Source organism: Panthera onca, chromosome C2 (assembly GCF_046562875.1).
Source record: "Panthera onca isolate mPanOnc1 chromosome C2, mPanOnc1 haplotype 2, whole genome shotgun sequence".
Lineage (NCBI taxonomy): Eukaryota > Metazoa > Chordata > Mammalia > Carnivora > Felidae > Panthera > Panthera onca.
The window spans coordinates 156287718-156315549 of record NC_138347.1 but is presented as its reverse complement, the minus strand read 5'-3'; the positions used below and the strand labels follow the sequence as shown (position 1 = coordinate 156315549).

At 43.5% G+C, this 27832-nt stretch overlaps 1 long non-coding RNA gene and 1 pseudogene across 1 annotated transcript; one reads left to right on the top strand and one right to left on the bottom strand.

Annotated features, from left to right (window-relative positions):
* The first annotated feature begins 38 nt into the window (after window positions 1–38).
* LOC144612809 (uncharacterized) lies at window positions 39–27832 on the top strand. The gene is made up of 3 exons (XR_013549952.2): window positions 39–154; window positions 21268–21473; window positions 27155–27832. It is a non-coding gene; the product is annotated as an uncharacterized LOC144612809 (long non-coding RNA).
* On the bottom strand, window positions 22217–25692 carry LOC132684125 (small ribosomal subunit protein eS12 pseudogene; annotated as a pseudogene).

The window sequence follows — 27832 nt, the reverse complement described above, 5'->3', positions numbered from 1 at the left end:
GTGTGGGAACGGCGGCCAGCCCCGCCCCACGCCGGCGTCGTCCTGCGCGCCCCGCCCCCGGCGGCCAGTGCGTGTGCGTGCGCGCGCGCCCGGCCGGAAGTGCGCTCGCGTGGAGTTGTGGGCGCGTGGTGGGTTTGCCGGTTGGGATCGTGGGGTGAGTGCCTCTTGCTTATCGTGATTAAAATACCTTGGTGTCGGGGCTCTCGTCCCTCCCGCAGTTGACGTAAAATAGCACTAGTAACACCTGTCATCTGTGCGCTAAGCATTGCCCCTTGCACTTGGCCTGTAAGCTCTCGCTGATTTCCCACAATTCTGTGGGAAGGCACTGTTGCAGTTGCCGTTTGAACAGAAAACATTTTAGAATAGTTTTAGCTTTACAGAAGATTGCAACGGCGATTCATAGAGTTCCTGTATACTCCTGACCTAGAGTCCCCTGTTGTGAGCCTCTTAAATTTTGACTACGTTACCATGGTACGTCTGTCACATCTAAGAAACCACCTTGATTGGTACATTACTATGTGAATTTCACCAGTTTTCCCCGATGTCTCTTTTTTGTTCCAGTATCCTGTCGAAAGACACGACATTACACATATTCATTATGTCTTCTTAGGCTATTCTTGGCTGATAGTTTCTCAGGTTTTTCTTGTTCTTGACAATCTTGACAGCTTTAAGGAGTACTGGTCAGGATTTTTGAAGAATGCTCTTTGATTTGGGTTTCCCAATATTTTGTTCACGGTTATGAAGCTGGCACCCAGACATCCAACTTGTCAATTCAAAACGTTAATGGTCATATTGATGAAGTTTTGGGGCGATGGTGGGGTCTGGAGCCGACAGCCAAGAAAGTCCTTGAAGACGTCTTTGGTGCAAAAAGGTGATTTTATTAAAACATGGGAGAGGACCCGTGGGCAGAAAGAGCTGCCCTGGGGTTGTGACGGGTGACTGATTATATATCCTCAGGTAGGGAGGAGGTTAGGGATAGGTTAAGACTCTAAGGAATTTCGGAAGCAAGGTTTCCAGGACCTTAAGAGGCTAGGTGCTGTTGGGAAAACACCATTTATTACCGTTTAGTAAAACCTCAGTCATGAGACCCAGATACACACATCTGTATATCAGGGGGCCATAAGCTTAGAATATGATTGCCAGCTTATATCTTGGGGGTGTTGAGATAAAGGAAGTCTCCAAAGGAATTTTTGTAACGTTAAAGTAGACTTACAGGTTCCTGGGGGTCAGGATGATGCTAAGCCAAGATTCCCTTTTGTCCCTAGCAAAGTGTCGTCATGGAGGCAGCTGAGCTCCTAGAGGGAGGGCACTCTGCCTATTTCAAGCACTTGTCAATGGGCTGTAGGCAGTAAGGGAATTTAAAATTTCTTTTGCCTGAGTTTCCCAGATTACCATGGCCAGCACTTAAACCCCTTTCCTTTGTTCTTGGGTAGCCAGGAGTGTCCAAGAAATATCACACATATTCCACCTGGGGGCCCGGGGGTGCTGTTAGCCTGTACTTTGCCCTCAGTTTGTCTTACGCTCCCTCATCAATATGTACCCAGGCACGGCCGGACCAACCAAGGAACACATAGGCTTCGGCTCCAGGGGTATGAATGCCTGCTTTATCATTCAAGACAATTTGTGGGGCAAGTAGTTAATCCGCACTACGCTACAGATAGATACAATTACCAAATGTACCTAGTGAAATCTTAAACATGAAGAATAAAGGCATTTTTTAGATTCCAAGTCTCTTGACATGGAAAAGACCTCCAGGAGACCAGATAAAGTGGCACCAGGACACCTGCTAGTATGACTTCATGGGCCTCCGATCAACGGGGTCTGTCATTTCAGGATACCCCTGCCCCTGTTAGCTAGGACCCAGCAGAGGAGTTACTCAGATCAGAGTGTTCAAAGCTCTCAGCAGAAGGGAGGAGGGGAAGGGACAAAAACAGGGAAGGAATGTGTTTCGTTTTGCAGAACCAGGAATTCCAGCCAAGGAGACTGCCCAGCTAGGTGTTTCACCTGATAGCCCCTTAGGTGAGCCAGTTTGAGCTGGACTGGAGCTGAGGATCTTACACAGAAGCCCCCCAGCATTGTCTTTTTTTTTTTTTTTTTTTTTAAGATTTTATTTTGAAGTAATTTCTACATCCCACATGGGGCTCGAGCTCACAACCCGCAGATCAAGAGTCACATGCTCTACCGATTGAGCCAGCCAGGCACCCCATTTTTTATTCATTATTATTTGTGTCCCCCTGAATTGTTTTGAAGTTGCTTTTAGGTCGTTATAATACTAAGATCTCCTATAGGTGGGGTTTTCTGCCATTTTTTGAGCATCCCGATATGCACTAGCCCGTTAGCATGTTAGGCATGCACAGTCGGGGCAAAGAGCCTGAGAGAATATGTGTAAGTTCTTTAATGTATATGCAAGCTCCCTGCCCTGCCCCCTGAAAGCCTGAATAACAACATCCTGTACTAATCCCACGGGAAGACAGTGCTTCGAGAACTATCGGTCTCCTTCCATGTAACAAGTGATAAAAAGTTCTTTGCCTTCAGCACTTCTTTGGGTGGTATTCAAGTTGATGCACCCCAAGGGCGGCACCCCTTGAGTTCAGCTACAGCTAGACTAAAATTATGGGGTTTTAGGTGGAAAACCACAGAGGTGACGTGCTGTTCTCATGTCAAATGGAGAGAGCATCCTAGCAAAATGACGATGTTACCCTTGATCACCTGGCTTGGGGTGTCTGCCAGGCTTCTCCGCTGTAAAGTTACCCCCACACTTTACTCTTGGGAAGCGAGTCATTACATGCAGTTCGACACTCCAGTGGGGGAGTGGAGGACAGTTTAGAACGTCCTACCTCCTGCAGTAAGGCGTGTATGTAGATAGATTACCTTCTCTAAGGGAGATCTGTCTCTTCTCCCGCATTCAGTTACTTATTCAGTCATAAACTTTATCATTATGGACTCATGAATGTTTATTTTCTATTGTGTTTACGATTCAGTATTATGCTATTTTGTTGCTGAAATTGTTTCAGCTTTCTTATTAAAACAAATTTTTTTTAATGTCTATTTTTTGAGAGATTGACAGAGTGTGAGCAGGGGAGGGGCAGAGAGAGAGGAAGACACAGAATCTGAGGCAAGCTCCAGGTTCTGAGCCGTCAGCACAGAGCCCGACACGGGGCTCGAACCCACAACACCGAGATCAAAAGTAGCGTGTTCTTCCAACTCAGCCAACCAGGCGCCCTTCTTTATATTGTTAATTGTAAAAGTCATATTTTATCATATATATAATTTGCAAGTATTTTCTCCCATCTATGACTTGTCTTTTTCTTGATTGAGTCCTTTGAAGCAGAAAAGTTTTTAACTTTGATGAAGTCCAATTTATCTATTTTTTCTTTTGTCAACTCTGCTTTTTGTATCATATCTAATAAACCAGGTCATGAAGATTTATTCTTGCTTTCCCTAAGAATTTTATAATTTTTTTAACTCTTTTTAAATTTTATTATTTTTTTAATGTTTATTTTTGAGAGAGAGAGAGTGAGCAGCCGAGGGGCGGGGTGGGGGAAGGATAGAGGATCTGAAGCAGGCTCCATACTGACAGCAGAGAGCCGAATGCTGGGCTTGAACTCCTAAACGGTGAGATCATGACCTGAGCGAAAGTCAGACACGTCACTTAACCAAATGAGCCACCCAGGCGCCCCTCTTTTTTTTTTAATATATATATTTTAATGTTTACTTATTTTTGAGAGAGAGAGACAGACAGAGTGCAAGCAGGGGAGGGGCAGAAAGAGAGGGAGACACAGAATCCAAAGCAGGATCCAGGCTCTGAGCTGTCGGCACAGAGCCCAATGTGGGGCTCAAACCCATAAACTGTGAGATCATGACCTGAGCCGAAGTTGGACGCTTAACCGACTGAGCCCCCCAGGTGCCCCTAAATGTGTTTTTTTTTTTTTAATGTTTGTTTGTTTATGGGGTGGGGAGAGACTGAGACTGGGAGAGGCGCAAAGAGAGGGAGAGAGAGAGTCCCAAGCAGGCTCCGTGCTCGGTGCAGAGCCCAATGCACGACTTGATCCCACATCTTCGAGATCATGACCTGAGCCCAAATCAAGAGTCGGATGCTTAACTGACTGAGCCATCGGGCTCCTCTTGGCTCTTTTTTAAAAAAAATCGTTTTAGCTCTTACATTTAGGTCTTTGACGCATTTTGGATTAATTTTTATATATCATGCCAGCTAGGGGGCCAACTTCATCCTTTTGCATGTGGATATACAAGTTGTTCTTTTAAACTGCTACATTTGGGGTGCTTGTCATATAGCAATAAATAACTGCAAACCATCTCCCGATTCTCCATCCCCCATCTCGTCCAACCAACCAACCAACCAACCAGCCGAGTCCCTGGATTTTACCTCCTCCATTTGATGGATCCTTCCATTCTCACTGCCACTCTCCCAGGTCATTATCACCTCTAACTGAGACAGGAGCCACAGCAGCCTTCTCATCCAGTCTCTCCACTTCTAGAATGCCTTCATTTAGCCAGAGATAGGTTTTAAAAATTTTTTTTTTTTAACGTTTTTATTTATTTTTGGGACAGAGAGAGAGACAGAGCATGAACGGGGGAGGGGCAGAGAGAGAGGGAGACACAGGATCGGAAGCAGGCTCCGGGCTCTGAGCCGTCAGCCCAGAGCCCGACGCGGGGCTCAAACTCACGGACCGCGAGATCGTGACCTGAGCCGAAGTCTGAGCCACCCAGGCGCCCCCCAGAGATAGGTTTTTCATGCTAATCTGATCATGTCCACTTCTGTTTAAAACACTTCACTGCTCTTAGCACCAAGTCCAAAGTCCTGAAAATGGGTTAAGACCCTTCATGACCTGCCTATAATCCCTTCTCAGCTTCCACCCCATCCACACCCTCCCTTACAGCCAGTACCCATTTCCTTCCCTGAAAACACGGGCATCATCTCTCCTCAAGAAGACGTTCCTGACTACCCAAGGCTGTACTAGTAATTTTCTTCTTCTTTTTTTTTTTTTTTTAGTGTTTATTTTTGAGACAGAGAGAGACAGCATGAATGAGGGAGGGGCAGAGGGAGGGAGACACAGAATCCGAAGCAGGCTCCAGGCTCTGAGCCATTGAGCTATCAGCCCAGAGCCAGACGCGGGGCTCTAACTCACAGACTATGAGATCATGACCTGAGGCAAAGTCAAATGCTTAACCAACTGAGCCACTAGGCACCCCTGTACTAGTAATTTTCAAGTCTTCTATTCCACTATGGAAACAATCTCTTGGTACGAATCCCCTCTCCATCACCTCAGCTGTAATCTCCAAATACTGTCTTTAAATATCATCATTGTACTTATGCTTAGCAAACATGCCAATATCCACGAATGCAGCATGACTTAGACAATGAGAATTCCTCAGTGTTCGGGGTAGTGACACTTTTGTATGGTCTTTTACGGTTTCATAAAGAGGTTTTGCGTTGTTTCTTTTCGTCCTCAACATCCTCGTGATATGGACGTGGATACTCAAACCTATTTTTTGGATGAGAAAACTGAGGCTCCAAGAAGTAAACCAACTTGCTCAGCTAGTAAGTGTCAGAACGGGCACTTGAAAAGAGTTCTTGGACTCTTGATCTGGCTTTTTTTAAGGGTGCAAAGAGTTAAATGTCGTTATTCCCATAATCAAACTTCTGATGGAAACTACAAATTATTTTGCAACCAACTCATCACAGTGAATCGTAATTGCCAAGAAGTACTACAGAGATGTGAAAGCATAAATTTTTGCTGGTTTTGCACCAAAGCAGTGACATCCACAGGGATGGACATCAAGCTCCCATCCCAGCTTCACTTTTTATTCACTGGATATTCAAATCAAGCTTCTAAGGGAAAACTATTTGGTAACTGAAAGTGTGCCACTAACCTTTGATCCAAATCTGGTAAATTTTGTGTGACCCTGAAATGGTTCCAAACAGTGCTAAACACTCACTTCAGGTGCAAACATTTAAGGAAGTGCCAAGAAATTGAGTAATCAAGACAAATAACGTTTTAAGGCAATATTTTTACATTGATTTATTTTGAGAGAGTGTGCGTGTGTGCACGCACAAGTGGCTGGCAGGGGAGACGTAGGGACAGAGGGAGAAAGAGAGAGAGAATCCCAAGTAGGCTTCATGCCCAGCGAGGACCCTGATGTAGGGCTTGATCCCACAACCCTGGGATCATGACCTGAGCTGAAATCAAGGGTCCGACACTTAACCAACTGAGCCACCCAGGAGCCCCTAAGGCAATATTTTTAAAAATCAGGAATTAATATATTCATGTTGAATAATATGTCAATATTTTAAGTAAAGATGGGATCAGTATTACCCATTTTTCCTTTTGCCTCAGGTTCCAATGTGTCTCAGCACAGCGTTGTTACTGATCCAGTCATACTAAAATTTTTGATATTTTCTTCCTTGTGGATTTTTTGCATTCATTTTTATTTAAAAATATTGTATTAAACTATTATTTATCTTGATTACTTACTGAGTTTTTTGGTACCCCATTAAATCTTGCACCCAAGTCCACTGCCTCCGTCTGGCCCCATATCCAAAGCCTGTGTCGCCAGAGTGGAACAGAGTGGCATCATCCACTTCTGTGAAACGGTCTTTCCTACTCCCTTACACGCGTGCAGCTAGGATACGTTTTGTTTTTTGTAGAGGTGGATGCACAAGTTAGTTTTATTTTTAAAGCATTTCATTTAGAGTTATACCTAGTATATGGTGTACAATGTGTGTACCACACAGGATGCCCAGTTAAATTTGAATTTCAGATAAATACTAAAAATTTTTGTTATATGTATTCCAAATTTTGCATTGTTTATCTAAAATTCAGATTCAGTTGGCATCTAGGGTCTCTCCCTCCCATCCCCCAAATCTGACGACTCTAGGTATACCGGAGTTGAGAAGCATTTAAAAAATAAATACGAGGAGGACACCTGGGTGGCTCAGTCGCTTGAGCATACAGCTTTTGATTTTGGCTCAGGTCATCATCTCGGGGCCGTGGGCATCAGGCTTCGTGGGAAGCCTGCTTCCCTCTCTCTCTCTCTCTCCCCTTTTGCTCCTCACCCCAATCGCACATGCTCTCTCTTTCTCTCCCTAAAATAACGTAAATAAATATGAGGAAAAAAATGAGAAACAAGAAAGGTTTTTTTTGGAGAGTGCGCACTTAGGCACACACATGCGTGTGGGGGTGGGTGCAGAGAGGGACAAGGGGCAGAGGGAGAGAGAATCTGTTTTTTTAATGTTTATTTTTGAGAAAGAGAGGGGGCAGAAGTGGAGGTGGGGGAGAGGTAGGGGCAGGGAGAGAGGGACAGAGTTTCTGAAGCTGGCTCTGTGCTGATCGCCCAGAGCCCCATGGGATGGAACTCGGGAATCCCGAGATCACAACCTGAGCCAAAGTCCAACGCTTAAGCCACTGAGCCACCCAGGTGTCCCAAGAAAGTTTAACTATAACTAATGAAGGTTACAACCAGTGGATCGGATCCTCTCTCCCTGAGATCTCATTTTTGCTCTTGGCTCTGCTCTGCTCTGTATCACGGGCTCGCTCCTACAGGCTGTTTCCCAGGCTCCCAGGTGAGCTGACTCCTGGCTAAGCCCAGCCAATGAGAGGCATCATTGGGGAATCAGAAGGCGATCAGGTAGTCTTTCTGGCAAAGGCTTCATCCCCAAACGGGCTTGGGTAGTTCTGGTTTTGCTCAGTGACCCCTTGGACTCCATGAACATCCCCCACCCCCCTTCCCCGCTTGCTCCAGGAGGAGGCAGTACTGGGTCCTGCTCTCGCTAAGGTCTGGGTTGCCTCACTCCCTTGCCAGGTTTCTCTGCTCCTCCATCCAATTCCTTGTATTAGATTCCCTCTGGGGTTTCCTCCCCTGTTTTAAATGCTTAGAGTGGTTTCTCTTTTCCTGCTTAGACCCTGGCCAGTATAAATCCTTTGGCAAAAGACTTGGAAACAACCTATTAAGTCAGTCGTCCCCTCTCCTCCCATGCCCTCCTGAAGGAGGTCCTTTACTCCTTTGGGAGTTCTACAAATTTGTTGGCATTTAGATTTGTATCTTTATCATGAATTCTAAGCCACCCATATGTAAATGTCAGCTATTGCTGATAGAAGTCTTAATAGCATACATGGAATTTTCACAATTCTATCGGTATCTTTCTTGAAGAGAATTAATTCTGGCAACAGCCTAGTGTTTTTCATGACTCTGGCGCCATCTGCAGTGAACATTTCTAATTTAAAAGTGAAGAAAAAATGTATGTATGTTCAGCATATTTTTATTATGCTCTACAGTATGAATTTGAGATTATTTCAATTATAAACGTGAAAATTGAGTAATGAGAGTTTTATCATCACCCTCATAATTGTATTTCATAACACACACACAAATGAAGAATATGACAAGTTTATTTACCAGTTGGATTTAACAAAGTTAATATTTGCCACATTTGCTTTGGATATTTTTTTGAAAAACACGCAAATCATTATTGGTGCAGATGAGTCCCATTTATATTCCCGTCCTGATTGCGTTTCCCTTACTCTCTTCCCACTGGTATCGACTACGCTGAAGATGTGTCCTTCTCGTCCGTGTATCCACGTATTCTAGTCCTTGTTTAAAACACATACACGACACTGAATTAGTCATTTAACTTTATATAAGTATTGCACATGTGATATTATTCTGAAACTTCCTTTTTTAAAAATTTATTAAAAATTTTTTTTTCTTAACGTTTTATTTATTTTTGAGACAGGGAGAGACAGAGCATGAACAGGGGAGGGTCAGAGAGAGGGAGACACAGAATATGAAACAGGCTCCAGGCTCTGAGCTGTCAGCACAGAGCCCGATGCGGGGCTCGAACTCACGGACCGCGAGATCATGACCTGAGCCGAAGTCGGCCGCTCAACCGACTGAGCCGCCCAGGCGCCCCTAAAATTTATTTTAGAGAGAGTGTGTGAGATGGAGAGATGGGCAGAGGTAGTGAGAGAGAGAGAATCTTAAGCAGGCTCCACGATAGCATGGAACCCAGTGATGGGGCTCCATCCCCAACCCTGGGATCATGACCTGAGCTGAAATCAAGTTGGATGCTCAACTGACTAAGCCAGCCAAGCGTCCCTGAAACTTGCTTTTTTTTTTTAACTCAATATTATATTTTTGAGATAGAAATGTATATATGTTTATAAAATATACAGTATTCATGTAAAATATGTTTATATCTAGATAAAATATATTTTTAAATATACAAAATATTTATTTATATTCAGTTATATTGTGTATTTTAAACTGCTCAGTACTCTACTAGATAATTGTTAATTCAGTATAGTTTTATAGCATGATTCCGAAGTAAAAGTCTCATAAGTGATACAGGCATTAATTACCTCATTGATGGAAATCTGCAGGTACGATGTTCCATTGCTAGATTAGTGACTCAGCAATGTAAGGATGCAACTTGGCCTCCCTGGGATCCTTTCTGTCTTCCCCTGGTGGTCCCAAGATAACTGCCACAGCTGTGCCCTGGCCTGACACTATCCAGAGCAGGAAGGGGATGAAGGGGGCCAAGAAGAATTTCCCCTTTCTGCCTTCTTTTCTTTAACAAAAAATTTTTTTATGTTTATTATTTTTGAGAGAGAGAGCACGAGTGGGAAAAGAGCACAGAGAGAGGGAGACACAGAATCCGAGGCAGACCCCAGGCCCTGAGCTGTCAGCACAGAGCCCGACGTGGAGCTCGAACTCACAAACTCCAAGATCCTAAGCTGAGTCAAAGTCAGACGCTTAACTGACTGAGCCACCCAAGCTCCCCAGCCTTCTTTTCTTTTCTTTTCTTTCTTTCTTTTTTTTTTTTAACCTTCAAAAGAATTTTTTATTAATTATGAATTGGCCTGTCTGTTGAAAGCTTTTATTGTTTTTTTTTAATTTTATTTTGTTTAATTTACATCCAAATTTGCATACAGGGCAAGAATGATTTCAGGAGTAGATTCCTTAGTATCCCTTACCCATTTAGCCCATCCCCCCTCCCAGCACCCCTCCAGTAACCCTGTTTGTTCTCCATATTTAAGAGTCTCTTCTGTTTTGTTCCCCTCCCTGTTTTTATATTATTTTTGCTTCCTTTCCCTTAATGTTCATCTGTTTTGTATCTTAAATTCCACGTATGAGTGAAGTCATATGACTTTTGTCTTTCTCTGACTAATTTCACTTAGCATAATACCCTCCAGTTCCATCCACGTAGTTGCCAATGGCAAGATTTCATTCTTTTTGGTTGCCGAGTAATACTCCATTGTATGTATATACCACATCTTCTTTATCCGTTCATCCATTGATAGACATTTGGGCTCTTTCCATACTTTGGCTGTTGTTGATAGTGCTGCTATAAACATGGGGGTGCATGTGTCCCTTCGAAACAGCACACCTGTATTCTTTGGATAAATGCCTAGTAGTGCAATTGCTGGGTCGTAGGGTACTTCTATGTTTAGTTTTTTGAGGAACCTCTATACTGTTTTTCAGAGTGGCTGCACCAGCTTGCATTCCCAACAAGCCTTATTTCCTAATAGAGAGGTACCTCATTTCATCAATTGTAAAGCACACTTTTTTTTAAGTTCTAAAAAAACAAAAATTCCGACATTTAAACTGGCAATGCTTTCTTATCCCTTAGAAGTTTTGTTTTATACTCTTAAAAATGGCCCTTTTAAACTTAGACATAAATATTTTTTTAAAATAAAGTTTATTTATGGGGTGAGAATCCCAAGCAGGCTCTGCACTGTCAGCTCAGACCAGGATGTGGGGCTCGAACCCACAAACCTCGAGACCATGACCTGAGCCGAAACCAAGAGTCGAACGGTTTAACTGATTGAGCCACCCAGATGCCCCAAACTTTGACATAAGTCTTTAAAAATTATCCTGGGCATACAAAACAGGAAAATAGAAATGAAAGAAATTGGTGTTTTCAGAAGGCCTTGTCACCAGAGTTCTATTCTAAATCACTTTTTAAATCAGCACCTTCCATGTCTGTGTTCTCCCCGAAGATGTTACCCTCTGTGCCATCAGGAACACTGCCAGTGCAGCATCTCCTCACAGAGTGTGCCGTGTTGTCTCAAGAAGACCCATTCTGGGGACACCTGGCTGGCTCAGTCAGTGGAGCGAGGGACTCTTCATCTCGGAGTTGTAAGTTTGAGCCCCATGTTGGGTATAGAGATTACTTAAAAATAAAATCTTAAGAAGAAGAAGGAGGAGGAGGAGGAGAAGAAGAAGAAGAAGAAGAAGAAGAAGAAGAAGAAGAAGAAGAAGGAGAAAAAGAAGGAGAAAGAGGAGGGGGAGGAGGCGGGGGAGGAGGTGGAGGAGAAGGAGAAGGAGGAGAAGAAGAAGAAGAAAGAGGAGGGGGAGGAGGAGGGGGAGGAGGTGGAGGAGAAGGAGGAGGAGGAGGAAGAGAAGGAGAAGGAGAAGGAGAAGAAGAAGAAGAAGAAGAAGAAGAAGAAGAAGAAGAAAGAGGAGGGGGAGGAGGAGGGGGAAGAAGAAGACCCACTCTAAAAGTTGTAGTCCTCGTACTTTCTGGATCTTACCAGAAGATGTCACAAAGGATGTGTTTTCAGATCATGTTTGTACACACACACACACACACACACACACACACACACACGGAGTGACAAACACATTACAACAGCCATCCAGTGACAGTGCTTGTGAGATGCTATCAATTGTGAGAAATCTGCCAATTTCAGAAATGAAAGCTTGTGTGCCTTAGAATCAACGAAGTGTGGTGGAACTTCCTAGACTCTCACCCAGTTGCCCTGAGCTCTCTTTGGCACAGGTGGTTGCCTCCCTGCCGCTGCATCAGTTACTGGTGAAAAGACACATTGCATTCACAAGGTATTTCTGTGAGGGGTAAAGAAAATCAGGATTTTATTAACTAGGAGGGACGGGGAGTGGCTGCTGACAGGACAACCTCTTATCACTTTCCCTCTGTCTGTTCTTGTACTGGCAGACATTGAACTCATCTCCAATTTTCATTTTACAAAGCAGAACTCACTTTTGAACATATGTACGATAATAAGAGCTCCTCTAGGACACATACTCCACAGTGGGTTTTAGTTGAATAATGGTGTACCCATATTTTTGGAATTTTTACTGTGAAACTTTCCCAACTTCCCCAAAGCTAGAGAGTACAACAAACCCCATGTGGCCATCCCCTAGCTTCATTTAACCACAGACTTGTTTCATCTGCCCCTTCCCCCTCGTTAGGTTTTTTTTGCTGGAATATTTTAAGGCAAATCCCAGCCATGGTTCCATTCACCTCTAAACACTTCAGTATGCAACTCAAAAAGAAATCTCCGAGTATTTTCTTGCGTGACCACAATGCCATTATCACATCTAACAAAATGCAAATGATCATTTAATATCATTCAATTACCGAGCCATACTCAAATTTCGTCAGCTGTATAAAAAATTCTTTTTGTGATTTCTGTTTAGAATCGAGATCAAACAGGATCTGTTTTATTTGGTTGTTATGACTCTTGTGTTTCCTTTAAGTCTTTTAAGTCTTATGTTTCTCTTAATCTAGAACACTCCCCTCCCCTCTTATTTTTCCTTTCATTGGCTTGTCGATGAAATTAGAGTCTAATATAAAGTCCCTCCTTTGAGATCTTGTATATTGCTTCCTTGTGGACTGAATCCTTTATGCTCAATATTTCTTGCAGACTAGGGGTCAGTTTTAAAGGTTTGAATGCATTATTATCCTGATTATTATTTAAAGATTTTAATTTTGGGGTGCCTGGGCGGCTCAGTCGGTTAAGTGTCTGACTTGGGCTCAGGTTCATGAGTTCGAGTCCTGCATCAGGCACTGTGCTGACAGTTCGGAGCCTGGAGCTTGCTTTGGATTCTGTGTCTTCCTCTCTCTCTGACCCTCTCCTGCTCACACTCTGTGTCTCTCTCAAAAATAAATAAACATTAAAAGCATTTTTTTAAAGACTTTATTTTTTAAGTAGTCTCTACACCCAACGTGGGGCTCAAACTCATAATCCTGAGATCAAGAGTTCCATGCTCCACAAGACTGAGCCAACCAGCCAGGTACCCCAGTTTCGTTGCATTATGATTCAAATTTTTTTTCCCCTGAAAATCCTAAGTGGTGCTGTGTACTTTCTGTACCCTTACCAGGAGGCACGTGATGTTGGTTTTCTCACTTCTCATGCCATTAAGATTGATCACTGGATTCAGATAGTGACAACCTGATTTTTGTACATTTCCTATCAGTTTTTCTTGTAGTTATTTTAGCCGCACTAATGACTACTCCCTGAGTCAGTTATTTCACCAATGGTTGAAACAATTTTCTAACTTGGACGCTGCTGCGTTTGTTGACTAGAATCAGGGCTAGGTGAGTGACTGCTTAAATTTTCTGCCCTGGGCACGACTCGCCTTACCCTAGCCCCAGCTCTAGCTAGAATTCTATACTGAAACACGTTCCCTTACACATGGAGATATCAGGTCACATTGGAGTTCTACTTACATTAGAAAAGCAGAAGTGTTTAGTTCTTTCCCTGTAATTAACAATTTTCAGAGGAATAAATTGATGTCCTGGCTATCTCCAGGACTATTTCCTTTCTAAAAAATTATTCTCAAATCATGACTTTTTATATACCCAATATGTTTGGGGTGCCTGAGTGGCTCAGTCAGTTGGGCGTCCGACTTCAGCTCCGGTCATGATCTCACGGTTTGTGGGTTCGAGCCCCGTGTCAGGCTCTGTGCTGACAGCTCAGAGCCTGGAACCTGCTTTGGATTCTGTGTCTCCCTCTCTCTCTGCCCCTCACCCTCTCATGCTCTGTCTCTCTCCATCTCTCAAAAATAAATAAATGTAAAAATAAAAATGTTATATACACAATGTCTTAATCAACTGCAATCCTTAACCTTTTTTTTTTTTTAATGTTTATTCATTTTCGAGACAGAGAGAGAGACAGAGCATGAATGGGGGAAGGTCAGAGAGAGAGGGAGACACAGAATCCAAAACAGGCTCCATGCTCTGAGCTGTCAGCACAGAGCCCGACGCGGGGCTCGAACTCACGGACCGCGAGATCGTGACCTGAGCCGAAGTCGGACGCCTAACCGACTGAGCCACCCAGGAGCCCCCTTTTTTAATTTTTTTTTTAACGTTTATTTATTTTTGAGACAGAGAGAGACAGAGCATGAACGGGGGAGGGTCAGAGAGAGGGAGACACAGAATCTGAAACAGGCTCCAGGCTCTGAGCAGTCAGCACAGAGCCCGATGCGGGGCTCGAACTCACGGACCGCGAGATAGTGACCTGAGCTGAAGTCGGACGCCTACTCGACTGAGCCACCCAGGCGCCCCTGTGTATGTGTTTTAGATACACCTTCACGGTCACCAGTTTCTTTGCTCATTCTTGCTTCTTTTTTTAAAGAAATAGGTATATTGAGATCTAATTCATATATCACGCAATCCACCCACTAAAAGTTTACAGTTTGGTATGTTCTAGTATATTCACAAAGTTGTGCAACCATCACCACTATCAAATTCCACAACATTTTCCTCACTACTCACAGAGACGCTGCACCCGTTACTAGCTCTTTCCTGCTCCTCCCATACCTCCAGGCAATCACTAATCTGCCTTGTATCTCAAACCGACTATTTGAGGATTTGCCTATTCTGGACATCTCATATGAAGAGAATCATACAATGTATGCCTTCTATTACCGGCTTTTTTCCACTTAGCGTAACGTTTTCAAGGTTCATCCAAGTTGCAGCCTGTATCAGCACTCCATTCCTTTTCATAGCCAACTAATATTCCACTGTTTGTAAATACCATGTTGCTTTATTAATTCATCACGTGATGGCCATTTGATTATTTCTACTCTGAGACTCTTATGAATAAAGCTACCATGAATCTCGATGTGCAAGTATTTCTGTGGACGTACGTTTCCATTTCTCTTGGGTGTATACCTAGGAGTGCAATTGCTCAGACTCAAATGCTGAATCTTTTCAGGAGCTTCCAAATCGCATCCAAAGTAGCTGCACCATTTTACACTCCCTCCAACAGTGTGGGAGGGTTCTGCTCTTTTCATATCCTCGTCAACACTTGTTATTATCTCTTATTTTATATCTTACGGTTTTGATTGTCAAGTCTGTGATGACTAATGATGTCGAGCATCTTTTTATGTGCTTATTGACTGCACATCTTTCTTGGAAAAATGTCTGTTCAGATCCTTTGTGCATTTTATTTTTTATTTTATTTATTTATTTTTTTTTCAATTAATCTCCATGTCCAACATGGGGCTCGACACCACGAGTCACATGCTCCACCAACTGAGCCAGCCGGATGCCCCTCTTTGCTCATTTTTATGTTTTTTAATTAAAAAATTTTTAAATATTTTATTAAATTTTTTTAAAATTTACTTTGAGAGAGAGGGAGTGTGGGAGCAGGAGAGGAGCAGAGAGAGGGAGAGAGAGAATCCCAAGCAGGCTCTGTGTCATTAGCACAGAGCCCTACACGGAACTCGATCCCAGGAACCATGAGATCATGACCCAAGTCAAAAGCAAGAGTCGGGTGTTTAACCAACTGGGCCACCCAGGTGCCCCTAAAAAATGTTTTAATGTAATCTCTACCCCCGATGTGGGACTTGAACTTACAACCTCAAGATCAAGAGTCACATGTTCTACCGACTGAGCCAGCCAGTCTTTGCCCTCTTTGCCCATTTTAAAATTGCCCATATCCCCTCTTTGCCCATTTTAAAATTGTCTTTTTATTATTGAGTTGTATAAATTAAGTATTCTTCACACAAGTCTTTTATCAAAAATATGATTTGCAAATATTTGCTCCCATAGTGTGGTTATCTTTTCACTTTCTTGATAGTGTCCTTCGAAGTACAGAAGTTTTAAAGATTGGGATATAATTGGCATATAACATTATGTTAGTTTCAGGTATACAGTATAATGATTTGATATTTGCATGTACTGCATACTGATTACTACTACAAGTGTGGTTAATATCCATCATACACAGTTACAAACTTTTCACTTATAATGAGAGCTTTTAAGATCTACTCTCTTAGAAACCTTCAAATATGCAACATATTAACTAGACACCATGCTATACATTACATCCCCAGAACTTATTATTTATTTTATAACTGGAAGTATGTGCCTTTTGACCACTTTACCCATTTTGCCCATCCTCAACCTCTGACAGCCACCAATCTGTTTTCTGTACCTGTGAGTTACATTTATTTTTGAAGATTCCACATATAAGAGGTACCTGGGTTGGTTGGTTAAGCATTTGACTCTTGATTTCGGTTCAGGCTGTGATCTCATGGTTTCTGGGATAGAGTCCTGAGTTGGGCTCTGTGCTTATGGTGTGGAGCCTGCTTGGAATTCTCTCTTTCCCTCTCTCTCTCTCTCTGCCCCTCCCCTGCTTTTGTACTCTCTCTCTCTCTCTCTCTCTCTCAAAATAAATAAATAAACTTGAAAAAAAGATTACATATATAAGTGAGGTAGTACAGTATGTGTCTTTCTTTCCGACGTTTCACTTAGCATAATGCTGTTAGGGTCTACCCATGTTGTAAAAGTTTTAAATTTTGAAGCAGCTTAATTTATCCATTTTTTCTTTGTTGCTAATGTTTTTTGTGTCATATCCAAGAGTACGTTGTGAAATCCAAGGTTATGAAGATATACCCCTGTGTTCTTCTAAGAGTTTTGTAGTTATAGATCTTACATTTAAGTTTTTGGTTCATCTTGAGTTAATGTTTATATATGGTCTGCATGTGGATATCCAGTTTTGCCAGCATCAATGTTTGAAAGAGCTCTTCTTTCCTCAATGAATAGTCTCGGTGTTTTTGTCAAAAATTGACCCTAGGGGCGCATGGATGGCTCAGTCGGTTAAGCTTCCGACTCTTGATTTCAGCTCAGGTCATGATCCCACAGTTGGTGGGATTGAGCCCCGCGGCTGGCTCACTGACAGCGAAATGCTTGCTTGGGATTCTCTCTTTTCACACTCTGCTCCTCCCCCTGCTCTCTGTCTCTATCTCAAGATAAATAAACTTAACACAGTTTTCCCTAGACACATGGGTTTGTTGCTGGGCTCTCGATTCTGTTCATTGACATTTGTGTCTAACCTTAAGCCGGGACCATACTGTCTCGATTACCATTACTTTGTACTGCATTTTGAAATAAGGACGTGTGAGTCTTCCAAGGTTGTTCTTTTTCAAGATCGTTTTGGGCTTTTCAGAAGTTCTTGTGATACTATATACATTTTATTTTTTTTAAGTTTTGTTTATTTATTTTTGACAGAGAGAGAGTGCACTTGCACGAGTGGGGGAGGGGGAGAGAGAGAGGAGAGGGAGAGAATCCCAAGCAGGCTCAGCTCCGACCCTGTTGCAGGACTCGAACCCATAAACCATGAGATCATGAGCTGAGCAGAAGTTGGACGCTTAGCCAACTGAGCCACGCATGTGCCCCAATGCTATATGCATTTTAGAATCAGCTTATAAGTTTCCATAAAGATATCAGCTGGTTATTCTGATAGAGATTGCATTGAATCTTAGATCAATTTGGGGAGAATTGCTACCCTTATAATATTAAGTCTTCCGACCCATAAATATGGGATTCCCCCCCCCCCATTTATTTAGATATCCTTTCAACAATGTTTTGTAGTTTTCAGAGTATAATATTATACTTGTTTTGTTAAGTGTATTTCTAAGTATTATATTCTTTTTGATGCTATTTCAAATGGAATTATTTTCTTAATTTCACTTCTAGATTATTCATTGAAAGTACATAGAAAAAACTGACTTTTGTATTCTGCAACTTTGTATTGACAATTTTGATCCAAAATTGACCTTTGTATTCTGCAGTTCTTGCATTCTGCAACTTTAATGAAAATTGAATAATAGTTTTCCATGTAATTCCTTAGGATTTTCTATATACAAGGTCACATTGATGAGGTTTTAGAATGGTGGGGGTTCGAAGCTGACGGCTAAGAAAGAATTCTTGAAGACCTCTTTGGTGCAAAAAGGTGATTTTATTAAAGCACGGGGACAGGACCCGTGGACAGAAAGAGCTGCACTGGGGCTGTGAAGCGTGGCTCATTATATACCATGGAGCTGGGGGAGGTAAAGTCAAGAGAAAGTTTCTTTTTTATTAAAAAAAAATTTTTTTTAATGTTTATTTTTGAGAGACAGAGCATGCATGGGGGAGGGACAGACAAAGAGGGAGACAGAATCTGAAGCAGGCTTCAGGCTCTGACTGTCAGCACAGAGCCTGAACTGAGGCTCCAGCTGAGGAACTGCGAGATCCTGACCTGAAACCAAGTCAGACGCTTAACCGACTGAGCCACCCAGACACCCCAAGAGGAAGTTTCTTAAAGGGGTTAAAAGAAATTTTTGTTTATTACTGATTCATTTTTGAGAGAGAGCGAAAGAGACAGAGTGCAAGTGGGGGAAGGGCAGAGAGAGAGAGGGAGACACAGAATCTGAAACAGGCTCCAGGCTCTGAGCTATCCGCACAGAGCCTCACGCGGGGCTCGAACTCACGAACCGTGAGATCATGACCTGAGCTGAAATCAGACTGAGCCACCCAGGTGCCCCAAAGAGATTTTCACAAGTTAAAGGAGACTCACAGGATCCTGGAGGCCTAGCTATGGCCAAACTAAGGTTGTTTTTCCCTCCAGCAAAGCATTAACATTAAGACAGTAGAGAGTTCCTGGAGATTAGGGTATTGATAAGATTACCATTTTCTTGGGGCGCCTGGGTGGCTCAGTCGGTTAAGCGTCCGACTTCGGCTCAGGTCATGATCTCACGGTCTGTGAGTTCGAGCCCCGCATCAGGCTCTGTGCTGACCGCTCAGAGCCTGGAGCCTGTTTCAGATTCTGTGTCTCCCTCTCTCTCTGCCCCTCCCCTGTTCACACTCTGTCTCTCTCTGTCTCAAAAATAAATAAACGATAAAAAAAAAAAATTAAAAAAAAAAAAGATTACCGTTTTCTTGTAATTTTGAAAGATACTTGTAAACTGATGGAGACTCAGGTCCCATCATGACAGTTAGCTCTATAAGTTAACCGTTGGTTTTCTTTCCGTCTCCTTTGTCCTTGGGCAGCCAGGAGTGCCTGAGGAATATCACACATGCCCCACCTGGTGGAGGGTGTGTGGTAGTTTGTACTTTGCCCCTAGTTTGCCTTGTGCTCCCGCATTTACTTCATCTGTGGATTAGACACAGTTTTGCTTCTTCCTTTCCAACCTGGATGCCTTTTTTTCCTGCCTAATTTCCCTTACTAGAACTTCTGTTGTAACTTTGAACAGAAATAGCAAGGGTGGACATCCTTGTCTTATTCCTGATTTTAGGGGGAAAACATTCAACTTTCACTATTAGATATTATGTTATTTGTTGAGCCGAAGTCGGACGCTCAACCGACTGAGCCACCCAGGCGCCCCTGTTTGTGAATTTTTTTTAAAAAAAGTTTTAATGTTTATTTCTGAGAGAGAGAGTGTGAGTGGGGGAGGGCAGAGAGAGAGGGAGACACAGAGTCTGAAGCAGGCTCCAGGCTCTGAGCTGTCAGCAAAGAGCCCGATGTGGGGCTCGAACTCACTGACCATGAGATCACCACCTAAGCTGTAGTTGGACGCTTAACCGACTGAGCCACCCAGGTGTCCCATTTGTGAGTTTTTTATAGACACTCTTTTGTCAGGTTCCCTTCAGTTCCTAGTTTGTTGAGTGTTGTTTTTTTTTTCATTAAAAGGTATTAAATTTTATCAAATGCTTTTTTGTGTCTATTGAGATGATCCTGTAATTCTGTTTTCATTTTAGTGACATGATATATTAAAATAATTGTTTTTCAGGTGTTAAATTGCATTCCTAGGATAAATCTCTCTTGGTCATGGTGCATAATTTTTATATGTTGCTGAATTTAGTGTGCTGGTATTTGAGTGACGTTTTTTCCTCTTCACACACTTTAATTCCCACTTTTATGTTTTCTTTTGTTTTTTTAAGAGAGAGGCAGGGTGCACGTGAGTGAGGGGCACAGAGGGAGGGAGAGAGAGAGAATCCTCAGCAGGCTGTGCACTGTCAGCACAGAGCCTGACATGGGGCTCGAACTCAAGAACCACGAGACCATGACCTGAGCCAAAGCTGGACACTTAATGACTGAGTCACCGAGGCACCCCAGAAACTGGAAGTTATTAAGTTTATTTATTTATTTAAGTAACCCTTACACCCAACATGGGGCTTGAACTCACATGCCCCTGAGATCAAGAGTTGCATGCCCTACCGACTGAGCCAGCCAGGCACCCTGAAACTGGACGTTTCATTTTATTTCGATTAATTGGTTAATGTTTAAGGGTTTCTTTATTTAGAGAGAGACAGCAGGTGCGTGCATGTGTGTGTGCAAGCTGGGGAGGGGGCAGAGAGAGAGGGAGAGAGAGAATCCCAAGCAGGCTCCGAGCTGTCACTATGAACCTCTACACGGAGCTTGATCCCATGAACCATGAGATCATGACCTGAGCTGAAACCAAGAGTCGGATGCTTAACCGGGACATTTTAGATAATACTGTAGCAACATTTCCAGTAGGGCTTATTGTTGTTATTTGCTTATTTGTTTAGTGACCGGCTGCATTGTTTTAGTGTAGTCTGTTCCCTCTCCTTCCTCCCCCTTCCCTGTGGTAGCCTCTACTGTCACCCTGGGGCTGGGGGAAGCCTGCTTGTCCACACTTGTCCTGGATGTGGAGGGCTTGGGGGGGCTTTCTTTGATGTCTCTTCCTTGGGCCACACCACTGTTAAACTCCAGTAAGCATCCACTGGCTACTCTATTATTTTCAGACCTGGTGCAAAAATTGTTCCCCAGACTAAACCAATCAATTTCAGGCTCCTTTGACTGGCTAGATTTTGAGCGCAGTATTTGAGTTTATTCTGATCCCAGGCAGGTTCCTCCCAGCTCTCTTTCCCAGGGTTTCTCAGGGAAACCAGCTGGCCTATACTTTGCCTATGTGTCCAATAAATGTGTCAGTCTCCCCCCAATTGCCTTTCACCACAATCTCCCCTGTTTTTCAGAGAACCCTCAGGCTTGAACTTCTCCACATTGGTAGCAGATGAAGTCAGTTCCTTTGGAAGAGAATAAGAGCTTTCTTTTTCCAGCCTGCTTCTTCCCTTAGGCAAAATCTCTGAGCCCTCACTCTGAAGGGGGGATGGGGACAGCGGCACACTTCCCTCCCAGTGACACTGTTGCCTTAGGAATTGAGCCCTCAGTAGAGAGGGGGCAGTAACATCACGTTTTCTCTCGCCTCTTCCAGCATGGAACCACCACCTGGTGAGCTGAGGCGGGACAATCAGAGCCCTACGGATTCTCAGTGGTGCCACATCGGAGGTAGAGCCTCAGTACTGGGTGTGGGATCTGGGCCGAAGAAAGGAGCCCTCGTTTCTCAGCCACACTCGCAGGAGGTTAGCCTCAGCATTAGGTTGATGGGGACAAGATGAAACTGGCGATGTCCTGCCCCAGGTAGGAAATAGCCCTCCAACCGGGAGCTGGGGGGCGAGGGAGTCCTGTGGTCTTTGTTGGCTGTGCTAGTCTTGAGTGTTCCTCTCGCCGAGTTGCGAGTGGGGGGGAAGAGGGTAGATAGGTTTCACCTCAAATACCATATACTCTTGGAGCGCCTGGCTGGCTCAGTCAGTAGTGGGGCATGCGGCCCTTGATCTCAGGGTTCTGAGTTCAAGCCCCATACCGGGTGTGGAACCTACTTAAAGAAATTATAAATACGATAGTGTTTGTATTTATTAAGTTTTTTGTTTGTTTTTGTTTTTTTAGTAAATGTTTCTTCATAGACTATATGTCCTTGGGACCATTTCTAGAGATTAAAAAAAATTTTTTTTAATGTTTATTTATTTTTGAGAGAGAGAGAGAGAGAGACAGAGCATGAGCAGGTGAGGGGCAGAGAGAGAGGGAGACACAGAATCCAAAGCAGGTTCCAGGCTCTGAGCTGTCAGCACAGAGCCCGACGCGGGGCTCAAACTCACAAACCGTGAGATCATGACCTGAGCCGTAGTCCGGATGCTTAACCAACTGAGCCACCCAGGTGCCCCACCAATTTTTTCTTTAAGTTTATTTATTTATTTTGAGGAGGGGGAGGGGCAGACAAAGAGAGGGAGAGAGAGAGGGAATCCCAAGCAGGCTCCTCACTGTCAGCTTGGAGCCCGATGTGGGACTCGAACCCATCAATGGTGAGCTCATGATCTGAAGCAAAATCAAGAGTCCAATGCCCAGCCCACGCCCAGCCAGCTGAGCCACCCAGGATCTGCGTTTTTTTTATTTGTTCCTTTCTTGCATTTGAAGTATTCCTCGCGAATGTCCTTGTCTGAGCCTCTTTGCCATGGTCCCTAACCACCACATCTGCAACCAACCCTTCACAGCATTGTCCCTCTCTGTCAGTGTCACAGAGGCCCACCCATCCGCCTAGTTTCTTGTCATCAGCCTGAATTAGACTAATTTTGGTGTCTGGCACAAAGGGCCTCCACCAGCCTGACCTGCATAGGCTCATCTCAGGTGGATGCAAGCGGACAGAGATGGGTTTGGCGCTTGACCAAGGCTTTGGCAGCTGGTGCCAACCCCACGGGCCGGGCCATGGTGGGGGAGCGCGGTCTTCAGCGCCTCTGGCAAAGCAGTAGGGTCGCCCATCACCTCCCCCCCCAAAGCAATTGCCTTCTGTGGTTTAGGGTGGAGCCGAACCTTGCGTGAGCGTGAGCTCGCGGCTGGTCAGCTCCAGGGCAGCGGCAGGGAAAAAGTAGACGATTTCATGGGTTTTTTGTTATTTATATTTAAAATAATTTCCACCGGCTTTACTGGTGACTGGGTCCCCGGTGTCTTTACGTTGCTTGTGCGAGTCTTCCCCTCCACCCCAGTTTCGTGCACTACACCCCTACTTTCTTTGTTCCGTTTCCTGATTCTAGAAGCCCAGCGTATGTTTTCGTTATCACTTTGTTAAATTAACCTTTGTTGAAGAAATGCAGACACACAGGTGAGGAGCTGTGGTTCGACAAAAGATCAGGAAAGAAATTGAAATAGGGAACATTGTTACTCACAAGGGCGGGGGGGACCTGCACAGCACGTGTCGAGGGGCCACTTGGGAAGGCCAAGGTCGGGTGCAGGCAGAGAGCGACAGGACCTGGGCCACACACATTTATCTCTGCCCGTGGGTGGGGGGGGCTTCAGGGGTCCTGGGTAAGGCCGGATCTTGGTCAACTCAAACACCAAAAGCTCCGTGGGGAGTCTTTTTTTTTTTTTTAATCTTTTTTAATGTTAATTTTTTTTAACATCTATTTCTTTTTGAAAGACAGAGCCTGAGCAGAGAAGGGGCAGAGAGAGGGAGACACAGAATCCGAAGTAGGCTCCAAGCTCTGAGCTGTCAGCACAGAGCCCGCCAGACTTGAACCTACGAACTGTGAGATCATGACCTGAGCCGAAGTCTGACGTTCAACCGACTGAGCCAACCAGGAGCCCCATGACTCTTTTTTTAATGTTTACTTTTGAGGGAGGGAGACAGAGAGTGGGGGGAAGGGGCAGAGGGAGTGGGAGACACAGAATCTGAAGCAGGCTCCAGACTCCAAGCTGCCAGCACAGAGCCCCACGGTGGGGCACGAACCCAACTGCAATGCAAGATCATGACCTGAGCTGAAGTGGGAGTCTTAACCCCAGGCACTCCTTCACAAGGAATCTTATCTAAGGGGTGCACAAGGGGAAGGCTCTGGAGAGAGGAGAGACTGTGGGTCACAAGCGCTGTTGAGGAAGTCATGTCAGGAACTTATAGTGGCTTGTGACTCTTCGGGTCATTATCTAGGGCATGTGGTTGTATGGGGGGCTAATGACAGTTAGGCTCCCTTGCAGGCAGCTTGGTTAAACAAAATAAATGCCAAGGCAGTGATAGCATGGATAGCTTAGCTGAACTCTTGACATATTTCTTATTAAAACATAATGCAACAATTTATGTATTTATGTATTTATTTTTATTTAAGACAGAGAGAGAGCGAGAGCGAGCACGACTGGGGGAGAGGGGCAGAGGAATAGAGAGAGAGAGAGAGAGAGAGAGAGAATCTCAAGCCAGATGCAGTGCTCGATCTCAGGACCCTGGGATCATGACCCAAGGGTAAATCGAGAGTCCATTGCTTAACCGTCTGAGCCACCCAGGTGCCCCAATGCAATAATTTTAAACTGCTTCCCTTTAAAACAGTATGAAGTATATTTAATAACAACTGTTAGATATGATAATTTATTCACACCAAAATATATTATTTTTTACACCAAATCTCACATTTATAGAACCACACCTTTTATTTTATTTTATCCTTTTTTTTTTAAGTTTATTTATTTATTTTGAGAGAGAGGGAGAGAGAGAGACAAGAAGAGAGAGAGAATCCCAAGCAGGCTCTACACTGTCAGCACAGAGTCTGACTCGGGGCCCGAACCCATGAACCATGAGACCATGATCTGGGCAGAAACCGAGTTAGACGCTTAACTGACTGAGCCACTCGGGCGCCTATCCTATTCTATTTTTCAAGTAAGGTCTAGGCCCAAAGTGGTGCTTGAACTCATAACCCCAAGGTCAAGGGTGGCATACTCTATGAACTGAGCCAGCCAGGCACCCCAGAACCGTACCTTTAAAAAAAGACTTCATTTTTAACCAGTTTTAGGCTTATATGGAAAAGTTGCAAAAATGACTCAGAAAGTTCCCACGTATTTCCCGCTTAGTTTCTTATCTAACACCTTGTATAACCCAAGTACAGTGGTTAAAACCAGGAAATTAAACTTGGTGTAATACTATTGTGTAAAGTACGGAACTTAATAGAATTTCAGCAGCGTTTCACTGCTGTCCTTTTCCTGTTTGGGGATTTCACAGAGCGCTGAGCTGTTATTCTCCGCAGATTCTTGTAATCTGTGACGATTCCGTAATCTTTCCTTATCTTCCAGGACCTTGACATTCTAAAGAGTGTTGGTCAGGAATTCTGTAAGATGTCCATCAATTTGGGCTTGTCTGATGTTCTCTCATGATTAGAAGGAGGTTATACAGTTTGGGCAAGAAGACCATAAAATGACTTTTGTCCTTCTCAGTGTGACATATTTAGAGTTTATGACATTGTTACATTGTTACATGCTAACCTCGACCATTTGGTTAAACCTGTGAAGTTTCTCCACGTAAAATACTGTCTTCCTCTCCTGTTCAGAACTATCTTGGAGTAGATACTGCAAGATTATCTAAATATCCTTTTTCTCCTCAAATTTTGCCTGCTAATTTTACCATCCACCTTGTCTGCAAGGAATTAATACAGTGGTACTTGCCTACTATTGAGTTTTCTATTTCCCTCTTCTTTCTACATCCATCAACTGGATTTTTCTGTAAGAATTTTTTCTCATTTATTTATGTCAGTCTAGATTCGTAATAGTTATCTTATGTTATGGGTTATAATCCAGCACCATCATTTATTTATTTTAATGCTCAAATTGTTCTAGCTTTGGCCATTCAGAACTTGTTCTGTTTGGTTCCTGTGTCTTCTTGAGAATTCCCTTCCAGTTTTCAGCCCTTCCTTACTTCTGGCACCACAAAATAGTCCGGATTCATCTTATTTTTTCCCTGCCGCAAACCTTGAATCAACCACTCTCCAAGGAATCCTGGTCCTTTTACTGAAGAATGCTGTATAGAGACCGATATCTGCGTGCTAAGTGTGCTCATGGCTACTGGGATCTCATTGCTTCTAGGCTCTTTCCATGGGAAAAGATGTAGGAAATTCACGTATCTCTACTAACCCATGCATACACACATATCTGTATGACCCTATCTGTATATGTATTTTAAGGGGTGCCCGAGTGGCTTAGCTGGCTAAGCACCTGACTTTGGCTCAGGTCACGATCTCACGAATTTCAGAGTTCGAGCCCCACATCTGGCTGTCTGCTGTCAGTGTGGAGCCTGCTTGGGATTCTGTCTCCCTCTCTCTCTGCCCATCCCCCACTTGTGTTTTCTCTCTCTCTCTCTCTCTCTCTCTCAAAAATAAATAAACGTTAAAAAAAACCCACATGATTTTATGCTGATACTTCTGATTCCAATCCAAAACTAGAGGGTTTCTTATTTGTAACTTTTTTTTTCCAGTGGTGGGAAACCAGGCTCTCCATTGTATACAATATTCTTACTTATTTACTCATAAAGTACACATAAAGTTGTGTCAGAATTGTTAACCCACCTTTGGAAAGCACATTTATTATCTAGATGACAGCATTTATGTAGTTCTTTCTTGTCTTTAACCTTGTATTATGCAGACAAGATCCTGTTTTCCAAGGTTCTTTTCTTCCTCCCCCCTTCAGTGGGATTTTGTGTTTTATTTACAATACAGGTTCATGCGTTACTGTTTGCATTACATCTTGGATTCCCACCACATCCTCATTATAACTTGTTTATTTTTTGGAGGGGAAAATGTGAAGGGCTTGTGAAGCATTACTATCGTTCTGTAACAAAAAGATATTCTTGAAGGAGTATAACTCTGTCCTCATCTGTATTACTCCATTCCTATTCTTCTCTCCTTTTTACCCCTTTCCAATCACCCCTTGTAGCCAATTTCTTTCTTTTTTTTTTCTTCATGCAGCTGTTTTTTAAAAAAATAATATTTCTATTTTTAAAGTTTATTTATTTTGAGAGTGAGAGAGAGTGTGCAAGAGGGGAGGGACAGAGAGAGAGAGGGAGGGAGGGAGAGAGAGAATCCCAAGCAGGCTCTGCACTGTTAGCACAGACCCCAATGTGGGGCTCAAACTCACGAACCCTGAGACTGTGACCTGAGCCGAGATCCAGCATCAGACGCTTAGCTGACTGAGCTCCCGAGTGCCCCTAATTTCTTAAATTTCTACACATCCCCTCCCGTTTAAATAGTGTAATATGGGAATGTGTCTGAGGTAGACTGTTAGCCACCTCTCCCAACTTGTCTTCATCTTCCAAAGTCATATAATTTCTGATTTTAGCTTATCATAAAACTGTTTGGATCAAACATTCCCATTTTCCCAGTCTCCCATGCAGCTAGATACAGTCACATGACTGAGTTCTTGCCAATGAGATGCAAGGAGTTAAAGTCATATGGCAGTTTTTGGAAAACTGCTTTAAAAGACTGATACATGTTTCTCTCTCTCTCTCCCTCTCTCTTTTCACCCAGTATTTTATTCTTGTGCCCAGAATGTCAATGTGATGGCTGGAACTCCCAACAGCCATCTTATACCATGAAGACAAAAGTCTTGGGATGGAGGAGTGAAAAGCTTGAAGAGCCTGTGTTCCTGATGATATCTTAGAGTCTCTAGACTGCATTTGTGTATAGATGTATATGTTCGATGATGAAACCTTATCACATGCAAGGCTTATGATTCATTTTTTTAAAGAGTTTATTTTTTTATTAAATTTTTTTAATGTTTATTTATTTTTGAGAGAGAGACAGAGCACGAGCAGGGGAGGGGTAGAGACAGAGGGAGACACAGAATCCAACGCAGGCTCCAGGCTCTGAGACGTCAGCACAGAGCCCCACACGGGGCTCGAACTCACGAGCTGTGAGATCGTGACCTCAGCCGAAGTCGGACGCCTAACCGACTGAGCCACCCGGGTGCCCCGGTTATGTAACTGTCTTCAATGTTCCTGCACAATCAATGATAGTTGAGAAGTTCCGTGAACCTTCCACAACAAAGCAGGCTGTTCTGCCCACCGTACACATGAGTTCTGGGGCCTCATTTTCTCACCCACTGCTTGTCAGGTGTATTGGTGAATGTCAATAGTTGGTTCCAAATGAAGGAAGCCAATCATCCCACTAGGCAAATCCAACAGTTTTGTTTTTTTTTTTAAACAT